Source organism: Phyllostomus hastatus, unplaced genomic scaffold (genome assembly GCF_019186645.2).
Source record: "Phyllostomus hastatus isolate PE091 unplaced genomic scaffold, TTU_PhHast_1.1 phas_contig_1, whole genome shotgun sequence".
NCBI lineage: Eukaryota > Metazoa > Chordata > Mammalia > Chiroptera > Phyllostomidae > Phyllostomus > Phyllostomus hastatus.
Window position 1 is genome coordinate 17,717,669 of NW_025333498.1, and position 9,445 is coordinate 17,727,113.

Here is a 9,445-nt window from a genome sequence, read left to right on the forward strand (position 1 = left end):
ATAGCAATTTCAATTCAAAATGGGCATTCTGAGATTTTCTGTGCCACTAATTTAATTTCAAATTTAAATTACTTTTCTTTTATTGATTCTAGAGAGAGGGAGAGGGAGGGAGAAAGAGAGGGAGAAAAACATCAATGGGAGAGAGAAACCTCCATCAGTTACCTCCTGCACATGCCCCTACCGGGGACAGAACCCACAACCCAGGCATGTGCCCTGACCAGCAATCAAACCAGTGACCTTTAGGTTTGCAGGATAATGCCCAACCAACTGAGCTACACTAACCAGGGCCAATTTAAATTTTAAAAACACAGTAAAATTTTTCAAGGAAAGTATGAAATACCTTCAAAAATTGTATCAGGGTTAAATTTGACTCTTTCAAAAAAATCAGTGTATAATTACTTATTTTTGAGTAACACTTAGAGTTTAAAATCTGACATTTCTTTATTGCATTTCTGTAATTTGATGCCTTGGCAATTTATGATCTGTACACAATGTATTATAATGTCAGAATAGTACATTCAAATTTAAAGTTAAAATATCTAACTGGATCACTCATATTCTCTCCCAGAGTGTTTAAATGTTCATGGAATTCCTAAGAGAAACAAGGAATAAACTTAATAGCAATTTATATTCCTACATCTTAAATATACTTATGGTAAGTAAACATGAAACTTTGACAGATGAAAACTCTAGTTAGGTGATACGCCAAGGCTCTTCAGTAAAATGTGGCTAAAAATGTGTAACCACAATGACGAAGTAGTGGCCCTGACATTCACATTCCTACTCAAAACAGTCAACTTTTGTTAAGTGGTAGTCTGGAGATTAAACTCAAAATGTCACTAATTTGACTTTGTAATTCCAAAATAATACTGAAAACAGAAAAATTTCATGCTCAAAGATGCGGACCCAGCATTACTTATGACTGAAAAATGTTAAAGAACTAAACACTGTATTCCAGTGATAATTTGAGGATGCAACACGGGGTATGCCAACTCCGCGGAGTGGTCTGCGGCCCTGTCTGCACGTCAGAGACCGTGACTGCGACGTGCCAAGGCCTCGCCTGAAGGTCGTCCTCTCCAGATCATTTTTCCAAGGTTACCTATAAGAGTCAAAGACGGTACATCTTTTTTTTTTTTTGATAGCAAAACGTGCTATTTTGATGTTTAAGCCATTTCTCCTGTGACTTATACCCACATGTTAGTTTTTGAAAGTACGATCAAGTAAGTCTACATATTCAACAGAATGCCTGGAAATTTTGCCAAAATGTCAGTACATTATAGAGTTGACTCTGTGGTTAACCAGAAGAAAAGAAATGCAGCAAGAAATTGACAGTAAATTCTCTTTTCTTAAATTGTTGATGCTCTCGTTGGGCCGGCACACTAGAAAAAAATTGTTGAAAACATGAGGGCAGTTTCAAACGTGGTATAAATGAGGTGCAAACACTGAGAGGCTGTAGCTAACCAAAGTCAGCTGGTGCCAGTGCAGGCCGGCGCGGGAGTCGGCCGTGAGGGCCGCGTGGAGCTCGCTTCTGTTAAGTTTTAAGGGGCACCAACCAAGTACAGTCGCTGATCCAATCGGTGGCATATTTGCTCACTTCATAAGCTGCTTCTTACATAAGCTGATACTGAATGGGAAAACACATGCAGACGCATCAAGTCTGTGAACAGATGGTGCTTCTGTCTGATGAAGACAAAATGAGGGTGAGAGGGACAGCAAGTTTAAAAGAGATCGCCCTCTCCCCTTCCCCCTATTGTCTGTCTGGTTTCCTCCAGACCTCCTCCCATCAGCCTCGTCTTTCTCTTCAGCTCCTCCTACCTTTGTTAGCATGAAAGATGTTACAGGTTGGAGAGAGAGAAGACGAGGCTTAATCCTAAATCTCCTTTGTGCGTTTTAGTCAAGCCCTTGTCTCCCAAAGTAAAATAAAGAGGCACAGGCAGCTATAAAATGGCAGCAAGGTTGTGCACGAACAGCACAGGACATATGGTGACCTTCCTTTGTCCCAGCCGGGTTGAGCTTCTGTTTGCTGAAGAGTGGGGGGTTGGCAACGGGGTCTTAAATATCATTTGGACACTATTGTTTGTCTGAAGCCTAGAAAAATGTGACTGTCTTGCTGAGTTGGAAGGAAGAAGAATCAAAAGAGGGATTTATGGAAATGCCTGGAAATTTTGCCAAAATGTCAGTGTGCTAATTGTCAGTAGAATTACTTCTGAGGCAGCGCCATCACTGCGCTGGGTCTGAAAGTGGATGTGTGTACTTTCTTATTGTGCTTTGCTTCCTTTTGCTTTGCTTTGGATCAGGATGCCTTAGTATTCCAGTAAGAGTGGGGGGTGTGTGTTACACTCAGATTGCGATGCTATAGTGACAGTGACCACACAATCAGATCTTCCAGGGTAGCGCCTCTTTCAAACATTCTGTGTCTGTGTGTCTGTTTAGGACTGTCCTACTTTTCAGACCATATGTTACCCAGGTTTTTACTCCAAAAATAAATCATTATTGGTCCCTTGTTTATTATGAAACAAGTACATAGTAAGCATGAATAAATACTGCAGGAAGGAGGGAGGGAGGGAGGGAGGGAGGGAGGGAGGGAAAAAAAGAAAAGTGCTATATGAGGAGGTGTCAGGAGGCTTAGACTGTAGTTACAACTTTACCACAACTGGTCCTACAGCACTTGGCTGAGAAAGGTAACCCTCTGGGTCTTTGGTTTCTTCATCTAGAAAATGTCCAGACAAATGTAATTTATTTCTGAGATACATCCAGACCCCAAAATCTGTATTCTAATAAAAGAAGTCTTCTTAAGCCCCTTTTTCCTGATTCCTAGTATGATGACTTAATTATGATTTAGCAGATTTACCAGTCCTCTACATAAGCATGAGCAATGACATGTAAGTTTCTCTAGCCTATGGTATGTGGTAAGCTCAGGACTGGAAATCATTAAAAGAAAAATCTATAATGGAGCAAATATAAGCAGAAACAGAATTATTTAAGCCTACTGCATTTCTTTAAAAAAACAAGTATTAGTTTTAGGGCAGAGGAGATATAAAGGTGTGGAGGCAAAAGTTAAAGGAAACTTAGTTAAGAATTTGAATACATGATTTAAGAATAATATACTAAGTGAATTGAAAAACATAAAAGTGAAATATGAGCAATTTGGGGCTTGCATAGGGCTGTTCTATAATGAAGACAAGACATCTGAACTTACAGCCAAAGAAAGAATGCCTTGTAGTTTTAACTGCACTCACTCACAATGTGGTACAAGTTATAAGAGAAGTCATGAGAAGCATTTTTGAAAATAACTTTTATTCTACTGTTTCATTTTGCTAGAAAGTGTTGTAATCTACTGCAGCAGTTCAGTAAAAGCTGATAGAGATGTAAGAAATGCAGTCCTTCAAAGGCTAGGGCATCTGAGGAGATCTCTAAGCTAGGACAGGGGGAGAAACCCTAGGGGGAAGAGCCAGCAGCAACCAATCTCTCTCCACACACACGGGCACACACGCGCACACACACACACACACACACACACTCTCTGCAGCATGCTAAAGGATTGCTCCCTGAGGACTAGGAAGAGTGGGAGGAAACTGGGGGAATTCACTTGGGGCACATTTCGGGGTGGCGGGGGTGGGTATGTCTCCAAGGGAGGCCGCCCAGTACTAGGCAGTGTCAGGCAGCAGAATACCAATCCTGAGCAAGCGGTACATACTATCTGCTACAAGAGCAACATGGTTAACTTTTTACTTACTTAATCTCTTCTTGTGCAATGCTTTTCATCCATCAGTTGGCAAACAGGTAAGTTTACATAAAGGGATTATTTTTAGAATTGATAATTTTTTAAAAAAGAAGAGAATGAGAAAGAAAGAAAAGCCAAGGAAAGGAGGGAAGATGGGAGGGAGGGAAGGTAATATGCTGCGACTCCTCTGCTCCCCAGTGTAAAAAAACCTTGTGTTTTCTAAGTCCAGCCTTGGAGTGTGGTTCTTTGCTAAAATCCTAGGTTATAGTCCTGGCCAGGAAAGCAAACTGCTGGTCACCAGGACACAATTCTGAAAGTGTTTTTGGTATCTGTTGATGTTACCAGGACAGCATCCAGGGACAAAAACAAAACCACCAAGTTTTTGTGTGGCACCGAACAAGAAAAGGTACTAGTCACTCTCCACTCCCTGCCCCTACAAACTCCCTTCTTGCTTTGAAAAACTCATTAAAAAAAGAAAAATGTATTTTAAAACATAGGCTATCTATATTAGACTTGGCACAATTTTACTAGCTCTGCCATTGATCTAAGTATTTATTCATCTAGAATAAAAATAATAACGATGATGATGATGATGATGGCAGCTATCACATATGAGCACTCAAAATGTAGTCCATGTGCCAGGTAGTGTCCTAAGCACTTTCCGTGTATTAACTTATTTAGTCCTCCCAGAACTCTATCCAAAGTTAACATATATTAGTTCCAATTTGCAGACCAAGAAACTGAGGTGAAGTGACAAGTCCAGGTCACGTGACCAGGATCCACCACAGGCATTCTGGCAGCCATGTCTGTCATCCTGATGCTGTGTGCTGTTGGAAGCTTTTTCCTGGAATTAAACTTCCTTCTTTCACATATCTTTTTCTTTTTTAAGCCACAAATAATATTTCAGCTTTTATTTTTTCAATGAAAACTGGAATCAGAATCAAGTTTTTCAAAAAACCATACGTGTGTGTGTGTGTGTATATATATATACACACACACACACACAGAGTAGTTCAAAGAAATTCAAGTCTGAAAAAGCTCTGGAAGCATATCTGTTCATATTAAAGGATTTTCAGCAAAAATTCTAGTGTTTTTAATCTCTACTCCCATATGTTTAAAATAAAAGGCTTTTATTAGAGCAAGTCATTGAACTAAAATGCAAGTGTTTTTAAAAAATAGAAAGAAAGAAAAAGACTCCTGAAAATGACCCAGAGCCATTGTCTTGGAAGAAAATAAATAGGACCACAGATATAAACAGTTTTTAAAAACTCAAAGAGTTTTGGGGCTCAGTTTGGATATTTTTTACATGTATCTCTAATCAACAGGGATGGCCATTGCTAGCATTTTGGAGAATTTCCTCCTAAATGCATTAATATTCTAACCACAACCATATTGCTTATGTCATTTCACTCTTAGGTTATGAGTGTGCTGTTATTGTTTGGGGCGGGGAGAAGGCTGGCAGGCAATGAAGATTTTCATGCCTTATAAATGGCCCCCATAGCTTGGGGGAAATAATGGTATTAATGTTTCAAAAGAAAGTGCCCACAGCCCCCCAAAAGCAAAAAGTTTCATGAAAGAGTTAGTTCTGATTTAATCATAAGTTCATATTAAATATCATTAGGCGTTACCATTTCTCATCTACAGAATAGACCTCTGCAACACCAGAACAACTTACCAGGCAAATAGCTAGATGCTAGTTATTGAAACAAACAAAAATCCAGTCAGATAAGAGTTTGAGATCATGAAAAGGAACAAAAGAAATTAACCACTGGCAATGTCTAAGTTATAAACTTGAACCCAGTTTTTGACACTGTGATCAAAGATACAGCTTCATTTGACCATTATTTCCTTTCTTGAGTTCCTACCAGAATATAGCTCAATAAACTTAATGAAAACATCTTAAGATGCTTGTTGAACTGGAATGAAAAAAAAAAAAAGAAACAAAAATGGCCAGAACAGTTTGAAGTCTCCCTTTGAAGTTCCTAATTCATGAGGATCTCTTAGACAAGATTGATAGTTAATTGTGTTCAAGGACATCCACTTTTTCTAGCACATCCCTTAGCATAGATGTCACAGATGTCATGTCAGATGCTCATTGTTTACCTATGTGGTTCAGGTAAATATATGTCCATTACAGTGGGATGAGAACTTTGTGGGTGTAACCCAGTGGTTCTTAGCCCTAGCTGCTTGGTAGAATCACTGATGTCCTGGCCTCAGCCCAGGCCTAATTCTCCAGACTCTGTGGATATGACACAGGGAGCAGAGGTGTCCTTGTAACTCCCAGGGCACACTGCTGGCGTCAGGTACCCGGTACAGAGAAACTGCACAGCCTTTGGAGTCTGCTGGTGCTGGGTTCAGAGACTGGCCCTGCCCCTGATTAGTTGTGCAAATTTAAATCTTATTTCCCCAAAGAAGACAGACAGATGGCCAACAGGCATATGAAAAGATGCTCAACATCACTAATCATCAGGGAAATGCAAATCAAAACCATAATGAGATATCACCTCACACCTGTCAGAATGGTTATTATCGAAAAGACAACATATAGCAGGTATTGGCAAGGATGTGGAGAAAAGGAAACCCTTGGGTACTGTTGGTGGGATTGCAAATTGGTGCAGCCATTAGCCATTAAGGCAAATGATATGGAGGTGCCTCAAAAAAATAAAAATAAAACTACCATATGACCAGCAATTCCACTTCTGGGTATTTATTCATAGAAAACATAAATTCAAAAACATCAATGCACCCCAAGTTCATTGCAGCATTGTTTATAATAGCCAAGATAGAGAAGCAACCTAAGTAAGTGTCCATCAATAAACAAACATAAAGAAGATGCACTACATATACACAATGGAATATTACTCAGCCATTAAAAAGAATGAAATCTTGCCATTTACAACATGGATGGACCTAAGGGGTATTATGCTAAGTGAAATAAGTCACTTAGCATAAGTCCAGAAGTGGAATTGCTGGTCAATAGCTTCATATGAAGCTAGTATAATATTATATGTTAACTATACTTTAATAAGTAAAGAATAAAATAAATAAATCCCATTTCTTTGTCTGGAAAGGGAAATAATACCTACTTCATAATGTCATTGTAACTATTAGATGAAAAATATGTAGACAATGCTTGTTAAATAGTAAATACTCATCAATGCAACGTTCCATCCCTATATATCTTCAAGGTTTTTTTTGTTTTTTTTTAAATATGGAAAGATTCTTTTTTTTTAAAGATTTTTTATTTATTTATTTTTAGGGAGAGAAGGGAGGGAGATAGATAGAGAGAGAGAGAGAGAGAGAGAGAAACATCAATGCGCGGTTGCTGGGGGTTATGGCCTGTACCCAGGAATGTACCCTGGCTGGGAATCGAACCTGGGACACTTTGGTTCCCAGCCCGTGCTCAATTCACTGAGCTATGCCAGCCAGGGGGTATATCTTCAAGTTTTTTAATACTCTGAAACAAACCTAATTTTGCTAAAATGTCGTGTGCAATGGAAATCTGACCCAAGGAGTTTTCTTTAAAATAAGGTATATTCCCTGGCTGATGTGGCTTGAGGGACTGAGTGTTGGCCTGAGAACCAAAGGGTCGCTCACTGGCCGATTCCCGGTCAGCACACATGTCTGGGTTGCAGGTGGGGTCCAAGGTGGGGGTGCATATGAGAGGCAACCATGCATTGATGTTTCTCTCCCTCTCTCCCTCCCTTCCCCTCTGTTTATTAAAAATAAATAAATAAATTTTAAAAAAATAAAAATAAAGCCCTGGCTGGCGTAGCTCAGTGGATTGAGTGTGGGCTGCTAACCAAAGCATTGCAGGTTCGATTCCCAGTCAGGGTATATGCCTGGGTTGCAGGCCATGACCCCCAGCAACCACACATTGATGTGTGTGTGTTTGTCTCTCTCTATCTCCCTCCCTCCCCTCTCTAAAAATAAATAAATAAAATCTTTGAAAAATAAAATAAATTATATAATGTGGTCTTAAGACCACAACAGTTCTCACCTTCATGACCATGAGAAGCTCATGAGCTTTGTGAGGAAGCGAAAGTTTGCAAGTGGGCCTTGCTGGGGAAGTCAGAGGCTGTCCTGACGTGCTGTGGGCCTTCCAACAGCAGCCTGTTGCCAGCAGCCTGACACAGGGGCATTTGAGCGGGTGACGAGCCCTTCTCCTCAGCAGTGCTCTTTTCTCACCTTCAGTTCTCGGGCAGTAAGATTTCCTGGATTCAGGAAAGGATCCAGAATTTTGTTGACTTCTGCGCTCACCTCAGAGAGAGAGAATTCTTTCCATTTTTATCCCCATATTTCAACGGCCTAAGTTAAATACTATCCTCTCTTCCTTAATATTCATTATTTTGCCATGAAATGATATATGCGAGTTAGGGTTCAAGTCTGAATTCTCACCAGCTAGAAAAGGCTCATACTGTATCCTTGGGTCAAAGACAGGAAACTTGCGCACAATTAGCCATGGCAACTGCATCAAAAGACCACTGGGTTCTATTTCAAATAAGCCTGCACTTCTTGTTACATCTGCGGTGCGCTGCAGGACTGAAATCTGTAGCTTTTCAACATAATATATGTCTAGATCAAACAGTATTAAATAATCGTTAAAACCTGCTTTGTCCTTCCTGAAGAGCTGCTCATAGCCTCGCATTGTGCTGTGGGTACCCATGGAACACTGGGTATCATAGAAAGAGTGAATGGCAACAGCCTTGTGTGGTAGACAGTTTACTAAAGTATTATCCAGAACACATGCTATCTGATTTACTAACTTATTATCCATTAAAAAAATCCTTGGGTAAATAAATGTGTAACTAAAAGAATTGTCACTCTATATAATCAGATGAATAGATACAAACAGGGAAGATTGCTGTCATTATGTTGTATATTGTGCTAAACAGATGCGCATGATTTTTGTCAAAGAGTGTGCTACAGCAAACTGCTTCCTTCCGTCTAGGCTTTGCTTTTATCAATAAGATGTTTTATATTTCAAATCAATCGTTGTTCTCGGAGGAGACCGTTCCTCTCCCCCTCTGCTCCTTCTCCACTCTCCTGCCTTGCCGCCCCGCCCCAAATCCCTCAGCCAAGGGGCTTGGTGCAAAGTAGAAATGACTGGAAACATCAGGATGTAACTGTGTTGCTAAGCACAGGGTCTGCCTAAAGAACATACCATACCACCCAGCACAGCAAATACTCGATTCTAACCATGGTGACCAGAAACTGAGTCCTTGGAAGGTTGCCACTGCCCCAGATATCTGCTGTGACAGTAACAAGCAAAGTGTATCAACATTGTTTGTGTTTGGGATCCTTCGGTGGATAGATAAACACGGAGCTCTACTGACCCAACCAGTCCTCGTTTTTTGTTCTCTCCATTGGCACGAATATTTTGGGTAATTGGTAGCATTCTAAGAGCAGTCCGGAGTTTGGGGAGAGACAATCCCTGGCCTTCTCCTTCCATCCGTACCCCCCTCCCATCCCATTCATGCCAGAAACCTTCTTGGGCGCCTACAGCATCAGGCAGCATGCGAGGGATGGAGGTGGAAGGCCCCCAGAGACCTGCTAGCAGGACTTCATTTATGACATGGAATGATGAGCAGTGCCTGGCTCCTGTCTGAGATGCTTTCAGAGAGCAGGGCAGGGGCACCGGACCCACACTGAGGCCCAACCTCTGCGCTATAGTCAGAATCAAGGGAAGGAGGTAAACACTAAAGGAAAGAGGTGGGGAGG